This window comes from Tamandua tetradactyla, chromosome 4, assembly GCF_023851605.1.
Source record: "Tamandua tetradactyla isolate mTamTet1 chromosome 4, mTamTet1.pri, whole genome shotgun sequence".
NCBI classification, from domain to species: domain Eukaryota; kingdom Metazoa; phylum Chordata; class Mammalia; order Pilosa; family Myrmecophagidae; genus Tamandua; species Tamandua tetradactyla.
The window spans coordinates 91296401-91307442 of NC_135330.1; the positions used below are offsets into that span (position 1 = coordinate 91296401).

General features: G+C 44.4%; 1 long non-coding RNA gene across 1 annotated transcript; it reads left to right on the forward strand.

Annotated features, from left to right (window-relative positions):
• Positions 1 to 7543: 7543 nt before the first annotated feature.
• On the forward strand, positions 7544 to 9143 carry LOC143679164 (uncharacterized). The gene is made up of 3 exons (XR_013173574.1): positions 7544 to 7642; positions 8406 to 8551; positions 8925 to 9143. It is a non-coding gene; the product is annotated as an uncharacterized LOC143679164 (long non-coding RNA).
• The last annotated feature ends 1899 nt before the right edge of the window (positions 9144 to 11042 follow it).

An 11042-nucleotide genomic window follows, 5' to 3' on the forward strand; every position in this document is an offset into this window, starting at 1 on the left:
CTCATTGAATAATGGCAGAATGGAATGATCAAAATAGGAACATTTCTTTTCTTTGGTCTCTTATGGTGATTGAGAAGAGTAAGTAAGACCCAAAATAAAAGAAAAAATCACAGGGACCACAGCCCCTGTGTCACAAAGATTTGTCGAAGTCAGTGGGGGAAAGAAACCGGGGAGGGGAAATTGAACAGGAGGCCTCACCCACTGCCCAGCTGCCTGGATGACAGGGCAGTGGTGGCATCTGTGGGTCATGGAACACAAGGGGGATCTCGGGTGATGGAGCATACCATTGGGCCAGGGCTCCTGGCAGGCAGAGGCCAATCCTGTGTCTGATGTTGCTTTTATATACCTTATGAATGGACACATAGAAGGTATGGAATAAAAATGAGTAATAGAGTGAACAAGTGTTAAAATCAGTGTAGTTGGGAATGCTAATGATCAGAGAAAGGTGAGAGGTGTGAAGGCTATGGTACATGGCCAGTTTTTTCCCTGTTTGCTTTTATTTCTCCTTCTGAGATGATGGAAATGTTCCAGGAAATGATCATGTTGATGAATGTGCCAGTATGTGATGAGATTCTGAATTCCTTATTCCAAAACAGCAGAACAGAATTATCAAAATAGGAACGTTTCTTTTCTTTGGTGTCTTATGGTGCTTGAGAAGAGTAGATAGGACATGAAAATAAAAGAAAAAATCACAGGGACCACAACCTGTATGCCACAAATTCTGTCGCAGTGTTGGAAGGAGCCCCGGGAGGTGGAGATGAGAAGGATGTCACTCCCACTGCCCAGCAACCCGGGCGAGAAAGTGGTAGTGGCCTCTGCAGTTCAGGGAACCCCAGGGGGATCTCAGGTGCTGGAGCGCACCATCAGGCCCAGTCTCCAGGGAAGCAGAGGCCAATCCCTGTGTCTGATGCTTCTTTTATGTACCTTGTCAAAGCACAGGCAGATCGTATGGAATAAAAATGAGTAATAGAGGGAACAAGGGTTAAAATCAATGTGGTTGGGAAAGCTAGTGATCAAAGATAGGTAGGTGTGAGGGCAATGGTACATGCACAATTTTTCTGTGTTTCCTTTCTGTTTCTCCTTCTGTGAGGATGGAATTGTTCCAAGAAATGATCATGATGATGAATGTTCCAGTATGTGATGAGATTCTGAATTCCTCATTCTATAATGGCTGAACGGAATCATCAGAATAAGAACGTTTCCTTTTCTTTGGTGTCTTCTGGTACTTGAGAATAGTAAGTAGGATGCGAAAATAAAAAAAAAATCACAGGGACCACAGTCCCTCTGTCAGAAAGGTGTGTCACCGTCAGTGGAGGGAGGAGCCCTGGAAGTTGGAACTGAGCATGAGACCCAGCCCACTACCCAGCAACCATGCTGACAGGTTGGTGGTGGCATCTGTGGTTCCGGGAACCACAGGGGGTGCTCACGTGATGGAGTGCACCATAGCGCCCAGGTTCCTGGCAGGCAGATGCCTATCCCAGTGTCTGATGCTCCTTTTATCTACCTCGTCAATGGACAGGTAGATGATATGGGATAAAATGAATAGTAGAGGGAACAAGTGTTAAACTCTGTGTAGTTGGTAATGCTAGTGATCAAAGAAAGGAGGGAGACATAAGGGCTATAGTACATGTGCAGTTTTTCCCTGTTTCTTTTCTATTTCTCCTTCTGAGAGGATGGAGATGCTCCAATAAACGATCATGATGATGAATGTGCCAGTATGCGATGAGATTCTCAATTCCTCATTCTATAATGGCAGAGTGGAATGATCAAAATAGGAAAGTTTCCTTTTCTTTGGTGTCTTCTGGTGCTTGAGAAGAGTAAACAAGACACGAAAGTAAAAGAAAAAAATCACAGGGACCACAACCCCTGTGTCCCAAAGGTCTGTCGCAGTCACTGCAGTGAGGTGTCCTGGAAGGTTGAGCTGGGCAGGAGGCCCCTCCCACTGTCCAGAAGCCTGGCTGACAGGATGGTGGTGTCACATGTGGGTCTGGGAATCCAAGGGGTTCTCATGTGCTGGAGTGTACCATCGGGCCCAGGCTCACGGCAGGCAGAGACAAGTCCCTGTGTCAGATGATTCTTTTATCTTCCTTGTTGTATTAGTTAGGGTTCTCTAGATAAACACAATAAACAGGGAACACTTGCAAATATAAAATTTATAAAAGTGTCTAACATGACTACAGGAACGCAGAGTCCACAAGGCAGACTGTGAAGCCGATGACTCCAGTGGAGGGTCTGAATGAACTCCACAGGAGTGGCTCACTAGCCGAAACAGGAATGGGGCCTGTCTCCTCTGAGTTCTCCTTCAAAGGCTTCCTGTGATTAGATTTAACATCACTAATTGTAGAAGACACGCCCCTTTGGCTTATTACAAATGGAATCAACTGTGGTTGTAGCTGATGTGATCATGACCTAATCCTATGAAATGTCCTCATTGCAACAGACTGGCCAATACTTGCCCAATTAGATAAACAGCTACCACAACTTTGCCGAGTTGACACATGTTCCTAAGCATGACAGTCTGCCCCTTGTAAACTTGACACCTATATATAGATCACCTTAAACCATACTTATTTTCCAAATGAAAACAAATAAGCACATATATTTTTCTTTTACCTGACAATACTCAACTGTCCTGCATATAACTGGAAACACATTAATTCTCTCCAGAATAGGGTGCAAATCCTTGGGCAACATTCATTCTTAAACTTGATATCTTACAAGTTAAACAGTGTAACATGAACAAAACAGCATTACAGTCCTCATTTCTGTAGTTGATCACGTGGTCAAAGTTCATATTTATCACTAACTTCTTCCACTACCCATTCAATGTTCCCTTTACCCTCAGCAAGCACTTCAGCTGGCCATGGTTCTTTGCCTGGTAGGGTGACCCAAACCTTCATTCCTGAAGTTTCAGAACCATGAGCAGTCCTGCCTGGATTGTGTTATTGCAGTTTTCCATTGATTTTAATCACAGGACTTGGTAGTACTAATAGACGCCCTAGGGGTCTCCTATATTCCAAGAAAACTCTTCTTTACCTCCATTATGTAGTTGCAGTCCTACTTATTTCTGATAGGGTCAACTACCCCAGACAATAATGTTATCCCCTTCTTGGATTGTTGATCCAGAGGCATAAGTAGCCCAAAGTGACCAGGTGGCAATCTTAACTTCCAGTTCAGTGGTATCATTGTCGTTTCTCCTGGAGGAAGCACACCCCAATTTGGAACTAAAACCTGTAGACCAGCAGAACTCAAGGTAGCAGTAACAGGAAGAAAAAATTTTCCTAGTGGATCACTAGGGGTAATAGTGTGTGATACCACTCACATTTCCATCCCTTGGTTCCTGGACCCATGGATCCTGGTTATGGGAGAAAGAGCGCCATACAGCAGATGCTGACTCAGATCATACACAGCTTCCTGGATAACATTACCAGAGCCTTTCAAGTTTTTGTCCCCTAGTTGGCACCGCAATTGAGTTTTCAAAAGGCCATTCCACCATTCTATCAATCCAGCTACTTCTGGATAATGGGGAAAATGGTAAGACCAGCGAATTCCATGAGCATGTGCCCATTCCCGCACTTCATTTGCTGTAAAGTGTGTTTCTTGATCCGAAGCAATGCTATGTGGAATGCCAGGATGATGGATAAGGCATTCTGTAAGCCCACAACTGTTAGTTTTGGCAGAAGCATGGCATGCAGGGAAAGCAAACCCATATCCAGAATATGTGTCTATTCCAGTTAGAACAAATCACTGCCCCTTCCATGAGGGGTGTGGTCCAGTGTAAGCAACCTGCCACTATGTAGCTGGCTGGTCACCTTGGGGAATGGTGCCATATCGGGGGCAGTGTGTGGGTCTCTGCTGCTGACATATTGAACACTCAGCAGTGGCTGTAGCCAGGTCAGCCTTGGTGAGTGGAAGTCCATGTTGCTGAGCCCATGCATAACCTCCATTCCTACCACCATGACCACTTTGTTCATGAGCCCTTTGGGCAATAACAGGAGTTGCTGGGGAAAGAAGCTGACTGGTATCCACAGAATGGGTCAGCTTATCCACTTGATTATTAAAATTTTCCTCTTCTGAAGTCACCCTCTGGTGTGCATTCACATGGGACACAAATATCTTCATGCTTTTAGCCCACTCAGAAAGGTCTATCCACATACTTCTTCCCCAGACCTCTTTGTCACCAATTTCCCAACTACGGTCCTTCCAATTCCCTGACCATCCAGCCAAACCATTAACAACAGCCCATGAGTCCGTACACAAATGCACCTCTGGCCAGTTTTCCTTCCAAGCAAAATTAACAACCAGGTGCACTGCTCAAAGTTCTGCCCACTGGGAGGATTTCCCCTCACCACTGTCCCTCAAGCATACCCCAGAAAGGGGTTGTAATGCTGGAGCTGTCCACTTTCGGGTGGTACCTGCATATCGTGCTGAACCATCTGTAAACGAGGCCCGAGTTTTCTCTTCCTCAGTCAGTTCACTATAAGGAAATCCCCAAGAGGCCATAGCTCTGGTCTGAGAAAGAGAAGGTAATGTGGCAGCAGGAGTGGAAACCATGGGCATTTGTGCCACTTTTCCATGTAACTTGCTTGTACCTTCAGGACCTGCTCTGGCTCTATCTCATATATACCATTTCCATTTTACAATGGAGTGCTGAGGTGCACACCCAACTTTATGGCTTGGTGGGTCAGACAAAACCCAATTCATGATAGGCAACTCAGGTCTCATGGTAACTTCGTGGCCCATGGTAAAGCATTCAGTCTCTACTAAGGCCTAGCAGCAGGCCAAAAGACGTTTCTCAAAATAGAGTAGTTATCTGCAGCAGATGGTAAGGTTTTGCTCCAAAATCCTAAGGGTCTGCATTGTGATTCTCCTATAAGGGCCAGCCAAAGTCTCCAGACAGCATCTCTAATTGCCACTGACACTTCCAGCACCATTGGATCTGCTGGATCATACGGCCCAAATGGCAAAGCAGCTTGTACACCAGCCTGGACCTGTCGAAGAGCCTCCTCTTATTCAGGTCCCCACCCAAAATTATCAGGTTTTCTGGTATCTTGATAAATGGTCCAGAGTATCACACCCAAATGAGGAATACGTTGTCGCCAAAATCCAAAAAGACCAACTAGGCATTGTGCCTCTTTTTTGGTTGTGGGAGGGGCCAGATGCAGCAACTTATCCTTCACCTTAGAAGGGATATCTCCACATGCCCCACACCACTGGACACCTAGAAATTTTACTGAGCTGAAAGAACCCTGTATCTTTTTGGATTTATTTCCCATCCTCTGACACACAAATGCCTTACCAGTAAATCTAGAGTTGCTGCTACTTCTTGTTCACTAGGTCCAATCAACATGATATCATCAATATAATGGACCAGTGTGATGTCTTGTGGGAGGCAGAAACGATCAAGTTCTCTGCGAACAAGATTATGACATAGGGCTGGAGAGTTGATATACCCCTCAGGTAGGACAGTGAAAGTATATTGCTGACCTTGCCAGCTGAAACAAACTGTTTCTGTTGATCCTTACTAATAACTATTGAGAGAAAAGCACTTGCCAGATGAAATAGCTGCATATCAGGTAACAGGGGATGTATTGATTTGCTCAAGCAATGATACTACATCTGGAACAGCAGTTGCAATTGGAGTTACCACCTGGTTGAGCTTATGATAATCTGCTGTCATTCTCCAAGACCCATCTGTTTTTTGCACAGGCCAAATAGGAGAGTTGAACGGGGATGTGGTGGAATCACCACCCCTGCATCTTATAAGTCCTTAAGAGTGGCAGTAATCTCTGCAATCCCTCCAAGAATATGGTATTGCTTCTGATTTATTATGTTACTTTGTAGGGACAGTTCTAGTGGCTTCCACTTTGCCTTTCCCACCATAATAGCACTCACTGCACGAGTTAGAGAGCCAATGTGGGGATTCTGCCAGTTTCTCAGTAGGTCTATGCCAATTATACATTTCAGACCTGGGGAAATAATTACAGGATGGGTCTGGGGGCCCACTGGTCCCACTGTGAGACGAACGTGAGATAAAACTTCATTGATCACTTGGCCTCCATAAGCCCCCTCTCTGAATGGTGGTCCAGGGTGATGTGTTACATCCCCTGGAATAAATGTCACTTCTGAACCAGTGTCTATTAATCCCTGACACATCTGATCATTTCCTTTTTGCCAATGCACATTTACCCTGGTAGAATGCTGTCTCTAAGCCTCTGGACCCCCTCATCTACATTATACCAGGGCAGTTCTGGCATTTCAACCTCTGGTAATGTTGGTCACCTTTTGATCCATGATTCAACAAACCACACAAACATGCTGTTAACACCTTTTATAACCACTCGAGCTATAACATTGAATGCAGAATCTCTGCTTAGTGGGCCTATATCAATAAATTCAGCCTGATCCAGCCTTATATTCCTCCCACCATTATCTCACACCCTTAAAATCCATTGCCACACATATTCCCCTGATTTCTGTCTATATAAATTGGAAAGCTCACGCAGTTCTTTTGGAGTATAATGTACCTCCTCATGTGTGATACTTTTTACCTCACCTTTAGGGGCCTGTTGGGACTTTAGTCTAGTTATAGGTCTGGAAGAAATGAGGGGTGGTGGGGGTGGGTCATAAACAGTATTAGAAATATCTACCAAGCCATTTGCTTTAGGGCCTTCATTTGCCATTTTATCTGGTGAAACAGGATGATCACTCTAGGGCTAATCCCTTCGGGAAGAAGTTGGGTGGCCAATTACTCAAGGCAGGCTGGAGGTGGGGCAGATATGTCCTCAGGACAGACTCTTATAGACTAAAGAAGACTCAGCATAGCCTAGGGTTTCAACCTCACCCCCAACATCACTATCAATCCATATGTCACCATCCCATTTTTCATGGTCCCACTCCTTTAAAATCAATGCCCTCAATTTAACAGCAGACACCATTCAAAACTGAGATTTCAGTTTATGTTGTAAAGTTGCCACTCAAACAATAAGATTCTGAGTCTGATTTTGAGAGATCTCAAGTCTACAGCTACAGAAAATAAGATTTTCCTTCAGGATACTCATAGAAACTTCTACATCTTTCACATGATGCTTAAGCTTCTCATCTAAAGCCTTAAGCCCATCCCTTTCCCCCCTTAATAAAATAAGTGTATCTAACAACAACCAACCAACATCTCTATAACTCTTATTTCTACAAAACTCTATAAAGTGTGAAAAACATTATCCCCCAGAGTCTGGCTTCGTACAAGCGAAGCATTAGGAGAATCAAATGATGCTATTTTGACTATCGCCTTTGCCAACACACTCCATGGATTGGGAGTGTCATTCTGATTATGGGAATCATAGTCATTAGTGTCTCTGAGTCCAATCAGAATAGAAAACCATTCATAAAAACCCATTTTTATGATTCTGTTACTTAAGAACCACTCCTGGTACCAAGATATATTAGTTAGGGTTCTCTAGATAAACAGAATCAACAGGGAACACTTGCAAATATAACATTTATAAAAGTGTCTCATGTGACCACAGGAATGCAGAGTCCAAATCCAAAATGCAGGCTGTGAAGATGATGACTCCGATGGAGGGACTGGATGAAATCCACAGGAGAGTCTCACCAGCCAAAGAAAAAATGGGTTCTGTCTCCTGTAATTCCTCCTTAAAAGGCTTCCCGTGATTAGATTTAGCATCACTAATTGTAGAAGACACTCCCCTTTGGGTGATTATAATTGGAATCGGCTGTGGATGCAGCTGATGTGATCATGACCTAATCTTATGAAATGTCCTCATTGCAACAGACAGGCCACTACTTGCCAAATCAGATAAACAGCTACCACAACTTCCCCGAGTTGACACATGTTCCTAACCATGACAATTGTCAATGGACAGGTAGATTGTATGGAATAAAAATGAGTGATAGAGGAAATAAGTGTTAAAATTAATGTAGTTTGGATTGCTAATGATCAAAGAAAGGAGGGAGGCATAAGGACTATGGTACGTGTGAAGTATTCCAGGGATCACTGCCAGTTTGTCACAAAGGACTGACCCAGTCATTAGGGGGAGGAGCCCGGGGTGGTGGAACTGAGCAGTAAGTCCCGCCCACTGCCCAGCCTCCCGGCTGACTGTGCAGTGGTGGCATCTGTGAGTCAGGGAACACCAGGGTTCTCAGGAGCTGAAGTACAAGACCAGGCCCGGGCTCCTGGCAGGCAGAGGCCAATATCTGTGTCTGATGCTCTTTTTATCTACCTTGTCAACAGACAGGTAGAACATTTGGAATATAAATGAATAATAGAGGAACAAGTGTTAAAATCGATGTAGTTGGGAATGCTGGCAATCAAAGAAATGAGCGAGGCACAACGTGTATGATTTGTGCCCAGTTTTTCCCTGTTTCTTTCTATTTCTCCTTCACAGAGATAGAAATGTTCCAAGAAATGATCATGATGATGTATGTGCCAGTACGTGATGATATTCTGAATTTCTCATTCTATAACATCAGAATGGAGTGATCTAAATAGGAGCATTTCCTTTTCTTTAGTGTATTCTGGTGCTGGAGAAGAGTAAGTAAAACACTAAAATAAAAGAAAAAATCACAGGAACCACAGTCCCTGCATCGCAAATGACTGTCATACTCAGTGTGGGGAGGAGCCTGGGGAGGTAGAGTGGAGCAGGAGGCCCCGCCCAATGCCAAGCCACCCAGCTGAGAGGGTGGTGGCAGCATCTGCATGTCAGGGAACCCCAGGCGCTTCTCAGGTGCCAGAGTGCACCCTCGGAACTGTGCTCCTGGCAGGCAGAGGCCGATCCCTGTGTTATAGAGGGAACAAGTGTAAAATCAATGTAGTTGGGAATGCAAGCAATCAAAGAAAGGATGGAAGAAAAAGGGCTATTGTACATGTACAGTTTTTCCCTGTTTACTTTCTATTTCTCCTTCAGAGAGCATGGAAATATTCCAAGAAATGACCATGAAGAGGAATGTGCCAGTATTTGATGAGATTCTGAATTCCTCATTCTATAATGGCTGTACAGAATGATCAAAACAGCTAAGTTTTCATTTCTTGGTGCCTTCTGCTGCTTGAGAAGAGTAAGTAGGACATGAAAATAAAAGAAAAAATCACAGGTACTACAAACCCAGGGTCAGAAGTGACTGTCACTGTCAGTGCGTGGAGGAACACAGGGAGAAAAAGGTGAGTGGGGGTCACCACCCATTGCCCAGCCACAGGACCAACATGGCAGTGGCGACATTTGTGGTTCAGGGAACCCCAGGGGGATCTCAGGTGCTGGAGCCCACCATTGGGCCCAGTCTACTGGATGGCAGAAGCCAATCCCTGTACCTGAAGCTCCTTTTATCTACCTTGTCAACGGACAGGTAGAACATGTGGAATAACAATGAGTAATAGAGGGAACAAATGCTGAAATCAATGTTGTTGGGTAACTAGTGACCAAAGAAAGGAGTGAGTTGTAAGGAATATGTTGCATGCATAGTTTTTCCCAGTTTCCTTTCTATTTCTCTTTATGAGAGGATGGAACTATTCTAAGAAATGATCATGCTGATGAATGGGCCAGTATGTGATGAAATTCTGAATTCCTCATTCTATAACAGCAGAATGGAATTATCAATATAGGAATGTTTTCTTTTATTTGGTGTCTTTTGGTTCTTGAGAAGACTAAGTAACATACGAGAAAAAAAGAAAAAAAACACAGGGACCACCAACCCTGCATCACAAAGGTCTGCCACAGTCAGTGGTGCTAGTTCCATGGGAGGTGGAGCTGAGAAGGAGGACCGACAATTGCCCAGCCACCTAGCTGACAGGGTGGTGGTGGCATCTCTGGGTCTGGGAACCCCAGGGAGTTCTCGGTACCAGAGCACAGCATTGTGCCTGGGCTCCTAGCAATCAGAGACCAATCCCCCTGTCTGATGCTCCTTTCATTTACCTTGTCACCAGAGAGGTAGAACGTATGGAATAAAAATGAGTAATAGAGGGAACAAGTGTTAACATCAATGTAGTTGGGAAAGCCAGTGACCAAAGAAAGGAGTCAGGAGCAAGGGTTATCGCACGTGCACAATTTTTCCAGTTTCCTTTCTATTTCTCTTTCTGAAAGGATGGACGCATTCAAAGAAATGATCATGATGATGGATGTGCCAGTATGAGATGAGACTCTGAATTCCTCATTCGAAAATGGCAGAATGGAATAATCAAAATAGGAACATTTCCTTTTCTTTGGTGTCTTCTGGTGCTTGAGAAGAGTAAGTAAGACACAAAATAAAAAAAAAATCACAGGAACCACAGACCCTGCATCATAAATGTCTGTTGCATTCAGTGGAGGAGGAGCAAAGGGAGGAGGAGCTGAGCAGGAGGCCCCACCCACTGCCCAGCCATCCGGCCGACAGGGCGATGGCTTCAACTTCGGGTCAGGGAACCCCATGATGAATCTCTGATGCCACAGCTCAGCATCAGGCCCGGGTTCCTGATAGGCAGAGGACAATCCCTGTGTCTGATGCTCCTTTTAGCTACCTTGTCAACAGACAGGCAGAATGTAAGGAATAGAAATGAATAAGAAAGGAAATAAATGTTAAACTCAATGTATTTAGGAATGCTAGTGATCAAATAGTTGTGGTAGGTGTAAGGGCTATGTTGCATGTGCAGTTTTTCCCTCTTTCCTTGCTATTTCTTCTTTTGAGAGAATGGAAATATTCCAAGTAATGATCATGATGATGAATGTGCAAGTATTTGATGAAATTCTGAATTCCTCATTGTATAATGGTAGAATGCTATGATCAAAATAGTAATGTTTCCATGTCTTTGGTGTCTCCTGGTGCTTGAGAACAGTAAGTAAAACATGAAAATAAAACAGAAAAGCACAGGGAACATAGCCCCTGAATCATAAACGACTGTCACGGTCAGTGGGGGGAAGAAACCGGGGTGGTTGAGCTGAGCAAGAGGACATGCCCACTGTACAGCTGCCCAACCGACAGAACAGTGGCTTCACCTTCGGGCCAGGGAACACCAGGTTGTTCTCTGGTTCCAGAGCGCACCTTCGGGCCTGGGTTCC